Here is a 12,685-nt window from a genome sequence, read left to right on the forward strand (position 1 = left end):
GCTTGGAGATCTCACATTATCACATATAGAAGCACCAATTTCAGGTCGGTTACAGGTACATGCAATGTGCCCACAATGGCTTCTTTGTCTCCAATAATAGGAATCGACCTTTGAATCTTTTACTTATCTCCCACATATTGTTCTCGGCTATCATGTGTGACAATCTGCCAAAACTAAGGAATGGAAGAACAAAACATAACACGAAATTCCCTTTTAACTTTTTATCTTCTGCATATAGTGTGTGCAATTCTGCCAAGAACTAAGGATCTGGAAGAATAAACCAAGAAGACAAAATTCCTTCTGTTAATACAAAAGATAATTTTGAAATATTGGGAGAGAGCTAAGGGCGGCGTGATTTTTTTGTGCACAAAATGTTTTCTCCCACCTTCTTTCTCCGATTATTTATACATCACTTACAGCATTTCCAACCATTATATTAAACTCAAATCCATTTTAATGTAAATATCACACTAAATATGGATTTTACTTCAACCATTTACACTAAACTCAAATTCAAAAGAATATTCTCTACTAATTTATTTTTTATACTTTTCAATAATACCTACATATTTATCTAAATTACACACTAAACCCATAACACTTTATCAATAACTTATATTAAATTAATAATATAATATCAATAACTTAAATTAAATTACACACTAAACCCAACTTTCAAAAAGTTGGGTTTTTCCCACTAACTTTGAAATTGACAAATAATATCACGAACTTTGCCTCGAGTTTGTTATTTCCCACCAAAGAAAAAATTCCAGCAAATAATATCATGATACAGATTTTTTTTCATAATTTGTCGACAACAACTTCGAGAGCTTCAAGTTTTTCACTCTTTGAGGATAGTTTTTCTTGGAGCACACTCTCCAAAATCGTTCTTCAATCTATCAATATAGCCAGAATTTTCTCATTGGTGGGTGATAAACACGGTTTTTGCATGTTTTGAAGGCCTAGATTTGGCTCGTTTTAAATGTCAATCTTGCAAATTATGTTCTTAAATTGCGTATATTATACATTTTGGTATTTTGACGAGTTTGTTGATAAATGATAGAAAATGATAGAAAAAATGTGCAAAAATGGCCAAGGTGCAGCAGCCTCTGTTCGAGCCCATCTGCCAACGAGTTTGAAGTCCAATCAGTGCTTAATACATACCATTCTCGTCGTCTTCGAAAGAGCTTCGTGTGGTTACCTTGAACATCTAAATCGGAGTTCTGTGGAGAAAGTTATGGTCATTCTACGAATGTTGCGCAGTGTAGTCAAAAGCAGGCTGAAATTAAGGAAGGAAAGAAATTGTTGCCAAATCTCTCCTATTAATTGAGGAATTCTAATATACCATCTTTCCCAATACTTGGAGGATACTTTTTACCAGTTATAAATCCTTTTCAAACCTATATATACCTTATAACCTAATTCATAATATTCATCTCAGAGCCTTTAATCCTTCTCCATTTCTACACCTTCATCCATCCCATCTCAGAGCCTTCAATCCTTCTCCATCTCTACACCTTCATCCATCTCAGAGCTTCCAATCCTCTCCCTCTCTATACTTCTTCCATCTCATATTTCACATTTTATTCTTCCATCTTCCATTGGAGCGAAGCTCTGCATATCCAGGCAAGAGAAGACTAAAGACCGCATAATTCAACCTTGGGTTTTCTTTTGTTTTTCTTCATGTCTAGTACTTTTTGTTGTTTTACTTGTCTATGAGTATTAAACATCTTTTGTAGAATTTTTTGTAAACATGCTATGATTTTGAGTTATTTATTCAGTTGTTTTTTGTTGTTAGCTCTTATAGTTATTTCAATTTCTCTTGTTCTTATACATTTGTTTGATTGGTCATCTTATAAATGCACGTGGATTTTACTACAATACTTGGGAGATGAGTAGTTTAATTTGAAAGAAGAGAAGTTGACGTCTTTGCCAATATAATCGGGAGATTTGAGCCTTTGAATGAAGCAAATTTATCTTAGGAGCATTTATGAGTTGTTGCCTTAGTTCTAGGTAGCAATCTACAAATTGTATGCATCTAGAGAAAAATAGTTTTACATCTGTGATAGTTTAGTAACTCTACAGACCGTAATTCAAGGAAGTCTTTTGGATATTAGCTTTTGATTGTGGTTCCTAAAATTCTACATTCCTTTGCCTACTTTGTATCATTTGTTATTTATATTTTTATGTTTTCTGTTATTTGTTTATTTTTCTTCTGTCTAGTTTAATTAATCCAAAACCTCTTGTGTCTCTATATAGTATATGACACTTAATATATAATAGACAGTTGCAATCTTATTCTTGTGTTCGATATCTTGGTACTGACCTTTAGCTATACTAGATCTACCTTGTATACTTGTAAGTATTTTTAGTGCTAATAAATAGTGCATCAGTGGGAAATAACAAAGTCGAGGTAAAGTTCGTGATATTATTTGTCAATTTCAAAGTTCGTGGGAAAAATCCAACTTTTTTAAAGTTCCATGATATTAGGTGTCAATGTTCTAGTTTAAAATAAATAATCCTTAATTTTGAAAAGTAAAACCTACCTAATTATGTACGTGACATTTTCCAATTATATATATATAGAATTATGAATAATATACTAGTTTAACTAATCAACAAAAATGTGTATATATTTATTGGGTCCTCTTATATTGCTTATAGCATCATTATCCAAAATTAAGATCAAATCTATACCCTTAGATTTTAAAATGATTGAATGAGATTAAACCTCACGAATTTCAATAAATAGTAGACAAAATATCAACAAATGGATAAGATCGGCATTTAGTTATCATATTATAATTTTCATGTGTTTTTTATATCAACATAGTGTATTACAAATATCAACACAATGACATGAGTATTTCAACACAACTACACGAAAATATCAACACATTTTTATTGAGATTTTACATGCATTATATTGAAATTTTTTGGTGCATTTGTTGATAAAAATCTATTCATCAACATATAAGAAACCGAAATAAAAATTATCAAATTTCATCATCCGAACATTGTCGGAACATATGCAATTGAGATATCATTAGAATCCTTATAAAATTATCTTTGATTTGATATATTTTTTTACGAAAAAATAAGTTAAATCGAGAGAGTTACGTAAATTTAAAGTTTTGAGATGATTTTGAAGAGAGAGAAAATAGTTAGTTTTAACTACTATATATATGAATTGACATTAGTACCCTTTGAATTTATTTAATTATTATTTAAATTTATAATATATACCACTTGGCATTATTTGAACCATTAGATCTCTTCGTCTAATGATTAGGAATTGGTCTTAATTTTGAATGGCTAATTAGTTAGCAATTGATCACCACATTATATTTATATTAATATTGGCCATACCACTAATTAATAACTAACCAAATATGTATATAATTAAACTAGGTTAACTAATAGAATCATGTTCTTCTCCACGTTCTTCTCCGCCTCTACGCTTATGTAAGTTTTTCACTCTGTATTTTAATTTCTCTTCCTTCCCTTTCTCTTTCTATTTCTATTTTGATAAATATAATTTGGACTTGAATGCAATATATAAAAATTGAAAAGTGTTTTTGGTATAGTTTTAATGTAAACCTAATGATAAGTATTTTTTCTTCAAAAATCTATAATATGATTTGTTTTGCAGCACCATTGGAGGTATTTTCTTACTGCATTTTTAGTTTTGCAGTACTGTTGGAGATTGTCTTAGATGTCATTTAATTGTTTTGACAATATTATAGCAAGATATACTTCAGAATACGTAAAGGTTGATTCATGAGAAAAAAAAAGGGTGTTTCATTGACTAGATATATCTTAGATACATATGAGCCTAGAGATGTGATCAATTCCTAATTCATCCCTTAATTGCTAACTAGTAACTACAACTAATTTAGACCATAGGACTTTAAAGATCAAATGGTCTATAAATTGTCATGTCTAGTTTGTTTTTCAATTTTTAATATTAAAAGATAATAATAACAGTCAAATTTTGGGTATAGGAACACAATGTCAATATAGTGTATTTAATATATCAAAACGAAGACATGACAATGTCAACACGATTTCATATTAACATTGTACAAGCACTATATTGACATATTATGTAAGTTGTATTTATATAAAACTGTTTTACGAAATAGTACTGTATATGAACATTTCAGAAAATTTTATTAAATTTTGACATCGAAGTATATGCATGTAGGATCTCGTTGGAATCCTTATAAATTATCTTTAATTTGATAAATGTTCTAAGAAAAAAATAATTAAATCAAGATAGTTATATGCATTTAAAGTTTTGAGATATTTTTTAAAAGTTACTCCCTCCGTCCACGAAATGTTGTCCAAGTTTGACTTGGCACAGGTTTTAAGAAATGTAAAGAAAAGTGAGTGGAAAAAGTTAGTAGAATGTAGGTCCCACATTTATATATTATTTTTATAATAGAATGTGAGTGTAATGAGTTAGTTGAAAGTGTGGTCCATTTACCAAAAATGGTAAATAAAAGCAAACTGGACAACATTTCATGGACGAAGGGAGTAGTTTTAACTAATTTGTTGTTATTTGACATTAATACGTTAATTGAAATTTTTTTTACACTGTATTGATACTCGGGGTTGATAATCATGACCCTTGATTTGATGATCTAATGTCTATCATTTAGTTGTAGTTAGCAATTTAAGGGTGGGTTAGCAATATAACACAACCCTATGAGCCTAAATCTACTAATTTACTTCATCCGTCCCCCATTTTGTCCACTTTAGTTTCGGCACGGGTTTTAAGAAATGTAAAGGAAAGTGAGTTTAAAAAGTTAGTGGAATATGGGTCTCACTTTTATTTATTGGTTTAATAATAAAATGTGAGTGGAATAAGTTAGTGGAATGTGAGGTCTACTTACTATTTATTGTAAATGTGAAAGTGGACAATTAATGGGAGACGAACGAAAATGACAAAAGTGGATAATTAATGGGAGACGGATGGAGTACTTAAATACCCCTTAGCCCCTCCATCCCTGAAAATTCGTCACTTATTTCTATTTTCGTACGTCCCTTAAAATTTGTCGTCTTTCACTTATACGTACGTATTGGACCTCATATTACACTAACTCATTCTCACTCACATTTTATTATAAAACTAATACTACATCACTCACACTTTAATGAGGAGAGAGGAGAGAGAAATTTATTTCTAAATATAGAAAGTGTACATTTTGAGTGTGACAAACTATAAAGGAAAGGTGGACATCTTAAATGGGACAGAAGGAGTATATAAAAGTAGGACTCACATGCCACTAACTTTTTCAACCCACTTTCTGTTACAATCTTAAATGTGACGCCCCGGAATTTCATTTCTTTTATTTTGGATAAGCCGGATTTATTAACTTAATTAACACTCGTTTAGAAGGCGTATGATTTTCATTATGATTTCCGGCCTTGGAATAAATTAAGCTTGGTTGGGAGAAATTAAGTGCAAAAGAAAAATTTTCAAGAATAAAAGTAAATGAAATACTATATTAGAGAAAAGAAGGATACATGTGTGTAATAATATACAATTCAAACTATACAAGTAGTACAAATGCTTACATGAGCCAAAGAGACAACTCTTCCCTTTGTACTCTACTTTCCAAATTACATTCCTACTCTTAAGAGAAAAAAAAAGAAAAAAAAGAAAAGAAGAGCAAGAACCAAGAAGGTGAAGGTCGCTACTTTGGGAAGTAAGCATGGAGAGTGATGTGAGCAAAGATTTCATCCCTTCTCTCTCCTTCGATTCCAACCTCCACAAGGCTCCAAGGGACAGCCATGCCACCTACAAGATTTACACCAAAAGAGGTATCAAAATTTTGACACATAAGAGAGGAAAGTGAGACACAAGCTCGAATAAGAAAAGAGATTAGTAGGCGAGATAGGGCAGCCCAGGGGCTGCAGTGTAGGGCCTGAGATCAGCCCTTATGCCACCTTCCCAAGTTTCACCAAATTGGTATAAAGAGCACAATCACCAAACTCAAAAGGAGGCCAAGCATGTAGCCTCAATATGGAAGCACATTCCCCCAACGTTCAGGCACAAGATGCGAAAAATGAGAGGTATATAAACAGCCCCCTCACCACTCCCTCCTTCCCAAATTTTTGACACTCAAGGATTCACAATCGCAAGGAGTGCAACAAGGGGGAAGGAAGAGGGGGCAAATTCCACGAATGGACGTCATGGCAAATTGTATCCGCCATTTGGACCCTGAAAAAAAAAAGATTCCAGCCATAGTATAGACGCGAGAAGCTCTCGCGTGTTTTAATTAAACACGCATCAAGCTATCGCATGTATACATAACACGCATCGGGAAATCGAGTGTTACGTTAAACACGCGATAGGCTCTCGCGTGTTACGTTAAACACGCGACACGCTCTCGCGTGTTACGTTGGACACAAATTCGAGCCCAGACGGCAGAGACCTCACTTTCCACTCGCGAATTCACTTCCGGCTCGCTCATTCTCTCGCACTCAGCGACGGCTAACGTCTCTAGCCGGCGAAAATCGAAGTGAATCCGATATTTTGATGCTCTAATTCCTATTTGAAGTGGTGTTAGGTAATTTTTTACTATTAATTTCAATTATCATTGCTATATGTTAGTTAGGTATAGATTTAGGGTTTATGGCATTGAACTTGGTATTGAATTTTCGGTTTTAATTTTGTTCAATATTTATTTAAGTATGTTGAATTTATAGTATATGATGTTATGTCGTACTTATTTTGCAGGTTTAATGGTGTTTGTGAGTTTATATTGGGATGGGAAAATTATTCAGCTCCCAGGTTTGGGTGTTGCTTATGATCCCCCTCGTGCAAAATCATTTATTATATTGGATGAAAAGATATCTTATTATCTACGTGTTTCAATGATATGTGAAAAAATTGGAATTGAGTTGGATGCACATACGATTGATTTAACATGGAGGCATCCTGTGGTTTTTAGTGGAGTGGTGAATTATATAGCTACACCAATGGATGCTAATTTGTTGGAGTATATGTTTGTTGAAAATCCAAGTCAAATTGAACTTTTTATTGAATATACTCTTGTTACCACTGCGTTGCAATTTGAACCACCTATCACTCATCATGATGTTGGAATGTCTAGGAGAGATGGTTATCCTAGTTTTGATGTCGGGACATCTAGGAGGGATGATGAATATCATAGCTTTGAATTCAACACATCTGGGAGGGGGGTTGAGGAACCACTAGATGTACCAAATGTGACATGTGATGGTTATGATGGTTCAGATGGTTCTGATAATTGTGATGGTTCAGATGGTTCTGATAATTGTGATGGTGCAGATAATGTTGATGGTGCAGATGGCTCTGATTGTGATGGTTCTCAACCAAGTGATCTTGATTATAGTGCAGAATCATGTGAAGATTCTACAGACGATGAGACACTTGATATGATGGTTGAGAATTATGTACCACCATATGTTCGTGGGGAGCAACCTGTTCCCAACTATGTGCCTGAAGGGTTACCATTTTTTCGATCATTACCATGTGAAGGCAGCCGAGGTTACTTTTCAGAAGACCATGGATTGGTTGAAGAAGATATGTGGTATTGGGATGAGGATAATCCGAGACATATAGACGTGGGAACAAAATTTGATAGCAAATTGCAGTTGAAAACTGCTATCACATTATGGCATGTGGGAACAGGTCGGATGTATGAGGTTATGGATAGTCATTCAAGAAGATGGCATGCAGTTTGTAGGGACCCATCTAATGATAATATTCTACTTAAATGACGAAGTGTATATTTACTCGGGCCTTTTCCTCTGTTGTCACGGCTAGACCTTCTACGTGGGAACATACCCAAAATTGTCTGAGACAAACTTGGTCTGGAGCGTTCCTTATCGGGACGGGATGTATGTGAACTGCTACTAGGCCGATCAAGTTGAACACTACTCCTAGGAGGGCCAATATGCTCTCTCCTCGTGGGGCGCTCTATGTAGGCACTACTCCTAAGAGCAACATCAGCATCATCATCATCATCATCGTCATCATCAGCATCATCATCATCATCATCATCATTTGTCGGAGAGTGCACGATATGGACATCCGAAAAGAATGAATCCTGTGTAGTAGGATTCCATGGTAGCCCAACTCTATCTAATGGAGTCACCCAACTAGACTGTGGCGCGTCTGACCAAGTAGGAAACCAACAAAATTGTCGATGAGTGCATCCAAATCTATGTTGTCATCTGAATTAAAATTTTCTTCATTTGCTACTTGTGATGACCCTGGCATGTCTTGGGACATTCTGAAATGCCGTGAATAACCATGCCCGCCTGTTCGGATACCTCTCTGACCAATACCGCGAGCTCTTCGGATAAACCCCCGGGACATATCCACATCAGTGCGCTGTGTGGAAGGTATGACCGTGCGTTCACTCTCACCGCACTCGGTGATGCAGTTAAGAGCAAGACTGTTAATCTCATGCAACAATCCTACGGCGTCTGTTGGGTCAAAACCGCGCGACATATGAAATACACGTGCCAATGTCTCCGCCTGTAACAAATAAAACGTGCATATTTAATAACATACATACTTTTAAAATGAAACAACAACTATACAAATACAATACTTACTTGGAGTGTAGATGATGATGCAACAGTGTTCATCCCTAATTCTGGAAGCCTACCCGGCTACGTGATATATGTTATGGTAATTTTAAAACACCACTCCATGTATTGTCGAGTTCTCATCACCTGCACGTGGTCTGCGAGAGGCTCCATGTAATCATTAGTAACGAACTCCGACCTTCTCTCCCAATGTTGGATGTAGGCCTTGTTCTGCACAGCCCAGTTCGTCTTAGCCTTTCCACAACGATTGGTTTTGAAGTGAGTTTCATTGAAACCCCAATCACGCAATTCCGGGATGAAGGGCGTGCCGCCAAATTGTCTAACCACGCGCTCAGGCTCATGTGCTTCGACAATAGCCCAACAAACCATGTACGTCACAGATCTCCAACTGTTGTTCATATCGAGGCAGGAGTCTGGTAATTGACAGATCTCCAACTGTTGTTCAACAAAATACTTTCTACCACATGAACCCTAACTATTATACCCACCTAAATTATACCAATAAAAACGAAAATAAGGGTTGAAAGTTATCTAACAACACGCGAGAGGAATATGCGTGTTTTACTTTAAACACGCATTACGGTGATGCGTCTATACTTTTAAACCACGCGAGAGCTTCAAGCGTGTTTAATTAAAACACGCGAGAGCTTCTCGCGTCTATACCATGGCTGGAATCTTGTTTTTTCAGGGTCCAAATGGCGGATACATTTTGCCATAACGTCTCTTCTTGGAATTTTGCCAAGGAAGAGGAGCGAGGGCGGCGAGAGATCAATCCACAACCAAGAAAGGCCACCAAAGCAAGGTAACAATACAACAACCCTCCCTTTGCAGAACATCTACAGAATAGTCCAAGGGCTTAGCAAGTCGAGAGTTTTACCCAAGATATGTGATATGCCAATCTCTCAAGAACATAGGATCATTGGATAAAACTAGGATCAAATAATGCTCATCAATCAAGTATCACATAGTGATAGGGGCTTGCTAAATCAAAAACACCAATAACCACAACGATTCGCAAGAATATCCATAAGAGCTGATCACTAAACGAAGAAATAAAAGGGTAGGGGAAGAGGGCTTAACTTTAGATAGGCAGAGCTGCCGGCGGCGGACGAGGAACGGCGGAGATCCTGGGACTCACCGCGGGGCAGCAGCTGCTGGCGCGAGGCAACGGAGGCCGAAGAGCGAGCTGCTCTTGCCGCATCCGGCAGACGAACAGCTGGGAGCAAGGGCGAGAGACAGTACGCCGTCAAGGACCTCCCGTCGCGAAGGAGAAAGGCAGCGATGCTGGAATTTGAGAATCGACAAAGACCGTGGAGCCTCAATTTGAGGAGACGAAGAAGAGATCAAATTGGGGGAAAACTCACGATGGGGAGCGAAGAGCTCCTTCGCGATTTCCCAGGAAGGGAAGCGCCGCCGGAGTAGGCGGCGGAGGATGGCGACCACTGTGCCGGTGGCGTCGGTTTGGAGTAGATTTTGCAGAGCTAGGGCAAGAGAAAAATTTGGGATAGAGGAGTCCGGTTTGGGAAAATCGGAGCCACCCAGGGCGAGAACTCGCTGGAAATTCAAGAAAAACGGGGGGTAGCGGGGCGTGAAGAAGAAGACGTTGCCTTCTTGTATTCTCAAATTGGAATTTGGGAAAGAGGGAGATGAAGAAGGAATGTGAGGGGACGACCGATGGGAGTAAGTATATTGCTGGGCTCATTTCTTTTTGTTTTTGCTTGGGCCTTTTGAATTGGGTGATTGGGCCAACTATTTTAAAAAGCTGGGCCGAGAATGATTTAAAGAGAATGGGCTGCACTAATTAATAATTGGACTTTTAGGTAGAGATTCCTAATTAAAATTGGCAGTTGGGCCATTTAATTAGTTGGGCAATTCGGGCAAGTTTAAGTACTTGTACGGATCGAAGATTTTAAATTATCGGTCGGAATTAATTTAAGGCTCGAGTTGAAGCTCAATTAAGAAAATTCCGAATAAATTCCTAAGAACCCGAGGATGGGAAATATTAAAGTTAAGATGCGAAGGGTCGACCGGCGTCGCCATGAGCGGCCTTAAGAAAATTTGAAGAAAAGAATTAGAAGGGATTATTCTCCAAGAATCCATATTTTATTAAATAAGAGCACAAATAATAGTGCTAGAGAAAATAGAATTTTTTGGAATTAGTAAAGAGAATAATTAAACTCTGCAAAGCAGGAAAGCCCGAGGTAGGATTAAGAAAAATCCTATAAAAGCCGAGACTAAGATGTAGGTGCTATCCTATAGGATGCATGCATTTTTTTCTCAGAAAAAATAGTTCAAGTACTAATTAGCGTGCTACGCTATTTATTTTCAAATGATAAATTATTCAAGGGCAAGTGAGGCCAGATAAGAGTTGTTAATTGGAGATAAGCATATCAGGTGGGCTTTCTTTTAATATCCAGCACTATAGTGTGGATATAAAGCAAATACTTTTGAAGTTATGAAATATTTTTTTTCTCAAAATGGAGATGTGATTATTTTAAAGTTGTTGTCATGCCATAAAGTTTTTGTTTTCGAGGCCTGTCTGATAGGGCTATATGCCGAGAGTTTGGCGATACCAAAAGTTTAGTAACGGATTCGGTTCCCAATAGGACCGCAAATCCTATTCGGAATAACGTGCACAAGAGCCGTGAGCCATCCTAGAGAGGTTGGCCGGAGAGGGTGTTCGTTGAAGGTGGCCACATTCACGGCACACTAGATTCTCAGACATGGTAGGATACACCAAGAACTTAGACTGCAGTCTGACTTTTAAGATCACAAAAGAATTTAGTATGCTCGGGCATTTTATGAAAAACCCCGTGTGATACTGTTGATGGATGACAACTATATAATGTATGCTTTGATTTTCGGCATGTGTCCACTGAGTACTCCTGTACTCAGCCCTGCATGTATTTATAAATGGGCAGGTTGAACGTCAAGATGAAGGAGTATTGATCGGAGTCGATGTTATTAAATAATCAAGTGGATTTCTCGACGATTCATGTCTTCATACACGAAGTCGTTTAGTAAGGACCTATTCTGCTGTACTTTTGTTAAGTGAGAATTTCAAAGTCTCACCTTCGAACTCTGATTTGGTTGATATGATGAATTATTCTATTTTGAGATCTTGTAATTAAATACTTGGCTCCTAGTTCATGGTATTAATCGATTGGCCTTTCGACAAGTTCCTTGAATTCCACCCCTTTCTTTTTCCTGTTTCTATAATCCCCCTTATTAGTTGCGAATTACCCATTTTCGCTTTCCTTAACAAGAATCGGGTCGTGACATTAAAACTCGTGCCGGGTCAAATGGTGACAAATTATTAGAGACGAAAGGAGTATTTCTTTGATTTCTCTTAATTAGAAGCCAAGACTATTTTAGTTGATGGGGATGACTATGATTATCTTGTGGCTATTCATCTAAGATTGTGTCATGAGATTCAATCTTACTTCATCCGTTCATGAAAAATAGTCTCATTTTATCATTTTTTGTTGTCCAAAAAAATAGTCTCATTACATAAATAAAAACTCTCTTACACTTTGTCCACCTTTTCTCCTTCTCTCTCTTACTTTTTTCCCACATCTGTCATACTCTATCCATTTTTCTTGATATGATTTATTATCATATGATTATCCATCTAAAATTAAGTTGTAAGGTTATTTTAGTTGGAGTGGTAGCTATGACTCATTATTATACATAATTATTCAAATAGAATTTAGTTGTGAGATTCAATCTCATAAATTAAACATAATATATATTCAATTATGAGATAGTATAATCTATTAAATTGAACGAACCCTTAACAGAGGAGGTTAGGGATTCAAAAAATTATGAGCTACACCTAACTCATCATGCTTTTGTGGTGGGCCAGGGATTCAAAAAATTTAATGAGACAGAGGGGTACTTTAAATATGTGGTGGGTGTGTCGATTCGTGTAACTACAAAAACTAAAACTGAAAATGGTCATTTTGTGTATAGACTGATAGCAAATGTCGTAGAAGAAAAACGTATGGCGTTTCATATAAATTGAAACACAACAAAATTGACATTTTAAAGCAAATTTCATTTGCAACGACAAAGT

At 36.4% G+C, this 12,685-nt stretch overlaps 1 long non-coding RNA gene across 1 annotated transcript; it reads right to left on the reverse strand.

Moving 5' to 3' along the window:
* Positions 1 to 5,491: 5,491 nt before the first annotated feature.
* On the reverse strand, positions 5,492 to 10,283 carry LOC121795501. The gene is made up of 2 exons (XR_006049481.1): positions 8,617 to 10,283; positions 5,492 to 8,536 (listed from the first exon to the last, which is right to left on the reverse strand). It is a non-coding gene; the product is annotated as an uncharacterized LOC121795501 (long non-coding RNA).
* Positions 10,284 to 12,685: the final 2,402 nt, after the last annotated feature.

This window comes from Salvia splendens, chromosome 3, assembly GCF_004379255.2.
Source record: "Salvia splendens isolate huo1 chromosome 3, SspV2, whole genome shotgun sequence".
Taxonomy (NCBI): Eukaryota; Viridiplantae; Streptophyta; class Magnoliopsida; order Lamiales; family Lamiaceae; genus Salvia; species Salvia splendens.